We start from the raw sequence: 4186 nt of genomic DNA, 5'->3' as shown, positions 1-4186 counted from the left end.
CTAATTTTGCCGAAATGGGGAATTTTATTCCATGAATGGACCTTAGGTTAAATTTTATTATGTGATTAATTAAATTAAATGTGAGAGACATTTAATTTAATTAATTAATGTTAAGTTTGGTGATTAAAACTTAATAAGAGTGAAAAAGGTGTCAAAAGCCAATTTGGACTTTTCTTCTTATAAACCCTTATTAACCTTTATAAAAAAATAAAAAAAAAATAAAAAAAATTAATGGTCACATATATGGAAAATGGTGGCTGGCCATGTGCTATTTTAGAGTGGTGTGAACCCAATTTTATAAAATTCAAATCCCATTTAATTAAGAAGTCAAGTGGGCAAGTGGGTAGAAAAGCACTCAAGTGTTTTGTGATATTTTGAAGAGTTGTGTGAGCCATTCTAACCCCCAAATCCGACCACTCTCCCTCCCTCATTCACTATCATCTGATTTTTGAAGACTCTCTCAAGTGTTCTCTCCATTTTCAACCCCAAGAACACCAAAGAAACTTGGAAGCTAAGTCTTGGTCTAGGAAGGGTTTTCCCTAAGGTAAAGTTTCATTAATCTAGACTTTTGTCAAGTTTTAATCATAGAGTTTCAAATAGCTAATTACCTATGTTGTTGGAGGAAGTTGGTTAGGGTTTTTGAAAGGTTTTGAAGGAGTCAAAGCTTATAGGAAGGTCCAAACCTTAAGCAAGAACACCAAAGAGGTAAAAAGTTTACTTTTGATGATTTTGTTGTAGGGTTTTTAGTTTTAAGCATTATTTTTTATATCTAATGCTTAGAGTTTCTTGTTGATGATGTAATAAGGTTATGGTAGTTGTTTAATAATTTTTATGATGCATGTGTATTGATTTTTGAAAATGGGAACCAAAACCCCCAAGGGTTTTGTAGGATACCCTAAAACAAAACATGTTTTAAGCTGTGACTTCCAAGGGGTCAAGTAGCCACTGTATATTGTTTTTGTAAAATTAAATTGTACTGTAATGTTTCTGAGATTGAGTACATAAAATTGAGCTTTTGAAACACTAAAAAATGTTTAGAAATGAGTAAGTTATGCTATTTCAAAGTTTAGGTAAAAAACTGTTTTTTCGTATTCTCATTTTCGGAACCAAGTTTGGACAGCCACTGTATACGGCAAATGAACCCAGTTTTTTCTAAAATTTTGTGGACATATTTCTGGCATAACCTATTAGTCCACTGTGAAATTTGGTAAGAAAATATTGAACGGTTTGAAAGTTATTAACTGTCAAAGTTTGGAAAAAAATAAGGACTTGAAAATAAGGTCATTTTTACCTCATTGTTGGAAAATGATTTCACCAATCAAAAATTCTCATTTTGACCTAAGATTTTACAAAGACCTAAATGGCATAACAAAAATGGAATTGGGAAATTTTGGTAACAATTGGGTAAGTAAATTTCAAGTTATGAACTAACAAAGTATGTAGTTAAAAATGTGAAAAATAGGTTTTTCACACTTAGTGTAAAAATGAGATTTTGGAACATAAGGTAAAAAGTAAAATTTTGTTTATTTCAAGATATAAATTGGTAAGTCTTGAAATCATATTTTCACTAAAATTACCCCTTTGAGTTTAAATGAATTATTTTTCTAGTAAGTAAAATTGATTAATTGCTTTTGGGAAAATTAATTAGTCAAGATGAGAAATTTATAACGGTTTTCCTAATTAAGACAAATTAGGAAATTTTCTTAAAACGGTTTTTAGATATTAAAACCTTAAGAAAAATAAAAGGAAAATTTAAAGAGTTTATTTTCTTTAAAAATAATTAAGGAATTTATTTGTATTTTCTGGATATAATACCGGCTAAAATCTTACATATTTTAACCGACTAGTCGAAAGTGCGGGTTAATAGTGATACCTTGAAAGAGTAAGATTTTTAGCGGGTTGTGGGGAAATACCATTGTGATACCCGAGCCTAGGTATCGACACCTTAGGATAGGTCTCCCCGAGACTTAGGGTTTAGTCTCGAATATTTTGTATGACTTTCCTTAATAGGTTTAAAACCAAATAAGGATTATAAATCCTTACAAATGACTTTTATTAAAATGACCCAACTGCCCAAAATAATAATAATGAATTATGAGTGCCATAATTAATCCGAGTATACTGTATGGATAACTACAGTATTGGCTAAGCGTAACTGGACTGAACGTTGGAGGGTGAAAACCTGCTGAGCGCTAAGGACTCCAAGTAAGTCAACTTATATTGTATGGCTGCAACATGAAATGATTATTGTCTTGTATGTTAGTATAGGGATACATGCATATATATAGGCTGCCATAGAAAGTTGCTTAGAGACGTTAGTCTAGTGAGTGCTGATTTAGAAAATATGAACGGTAGAAGTCCGTCATATCCTAGACGGTTGATCCCCGTCACACTGCTTGATTTTATTTATGTCCGGTTCATTACCGCGACGAGTGGCCATGAGATGAGGATAAGCTGGTTAAACCTAGGGGCGCCAAGATAAATGGGACCTAGGGGCCCTCATGCTTACTTAATCATTGGACGGTTAGAATCCGAGCAAGTGCTCTAATAAGTTATTCCCGGATAGCAGCCGTGAATATTGGCCATTCCGTGAGAGTGCCTAGAGATACTAGGGGTTGCCAAGATTGAGTGATGTTGAACACCCTAGGGGCAGCTACTCACCAGCACCACTGATTAACATAGAAGTCTCCGATAAATCGTGTAAATTGGATTACACTCTTGAATATGTAGCGATGCCCTAGGTAACACGATAGTTACCCTTGATGAGAATATTTATTGGCTAGATCTTAGTGTGGGGACTCAGTTCTCTTTTACAGATTAGCAATTATGTTGGAGGGCGCGTTACGCATGAATTGTTGGAAATTGTCGAGCGTTGGTCTCGAATTATGTGGTGATATAATATATCTGCTTGCTCTGGGATATTCTGAGTGCAGGGATATAATTGTTGATAAGATATAGTTGTGATATAATATATCTGCTTGCTCTGGAATTTTCTGAGTGCAGGGATATATTTGTTGATAAGATATAGTTGTGATATAATATATCTGCTTGCTCTGGGATTTTCTGAGTGCAGGGATATAATTGTTGGTAAGATATAGTTGTGATATAATATATCTGCTTGTTCTGGGATTTTTCTGAGTGCAGGATTTTTTTATCTGGTTATGAATTAATTTATCCTTGGTTATCAGGCATGACCATAAGTTTGCCAGGACGCTGTAGCGTTCTTGAAATTGATTGTTTAGGGTCCGGATGGGTCCGGAACCCTAATTCTCTACATGCTTTGTTTGAAAGTTGATCTTACTAAGCGTTTTCGCTTACCTAGTTGTTTCATGTTGTAGGTAAGAGCAAGGGCAAGGCAGAGCAGTGAGCACTGGAGTCTTCCTTGCAAATGTACATGTGGACCGACCTTTTGGGAAGCCTTTTTATTTTTGGAAATGTTGTGTAATTTTCCTAAACTAGGCTCACTCTAATCTTTATAAAACATGTTTGTAACTAAATGTTAAGTATGGCCATACGACTTTTTAAAAAGTTTTTTTTTCTATGGGTTTTTGAGACATTTTGTTAAATGAAAACATTTATATTTCCGCATTATCAAGTCTTGAGAATCTGGGTCGTTACAAAACATGTGATTAAGCCACTAAGTTTTGGGTATTAAAACTTTTGATCATCTCATAAACATTTCCATTAAGTTAAAAACAAGTTCTTTACATGGGATCCCAAAAATATAAGTTTAAAAACTAATTACAATACTCATATTACACAATAAGTCGACCTAGGCGGCAAAAGCTGGGTTTAACCCTAGTTCCTTTGAGCATCTCGGCCGTGGTGGTCGACCGGACTGCATATGTACATACCACTGCTAATGCCCTCCGACTCATGGCTGGTTGAGCTTCTCCTTACCTTTACCTGCACCAGAAAGCACCTGTGAGCCAGAAGACTCACCAAGAAAACATAATCAACAGTTCACTGAATAAAACAACCATCAAACAGTAATAACTGAAGCCAGTACATTCATCAAACCCAATTGGAGACCATAGGGTCCCACAAGTGCATGTTGCACTTTCTTTTAAGTTATTGGCATCTTAGCCAGTCAAGTGCATGTCGCACTCCCAGGGTAGCCTAGCCATGGTGGCCTGCACTCCACGTGCATTATGCCAATCGTAGCTTATAAACTAAGTTCTTTAAG

At 35.0% G+C, this 4186-nt stretch overlaps 1 long non-coding RNA gene across 1 annotated transcript; it reads left to right on the top strand.

Annotated features, from left to right (window-relative positions):
- Positions 1–207: 207 nt before the first annotated feature.
- On the top strand, positions 208–3554 carry LOC133780520 (uncharacterized). The gene is made up of 3 exons (XR_009869384.1): positions 208–544; positions 635–705; positions 3339–3554. It is a non-coding gene; the product is annotated as an uncharacterized LOC133780520 (long non-coding RNA).
- The last annotated feature ends 632 nt before the right edge of the window (positions 3555–4186 follow it).

This window comes from Humulus lupulus, chromosome 5, assembly GCF_963169125.1.
Source record: "Humulus lupulus chromosome 5, drHumLupu1.1, whole genome shotgun sequence".
NCBI lineage: Eukaryota > Viridiplantae > Streptophyta > Magnoliopsida > Rosales > Cannabaceae > Humulus > Humulus lupulus.
The sequence above is the reverse complement of the archived record's forward strand: the minus strand, read 5'-3'. Positions and strand labels throughout refer to the sequence as shown.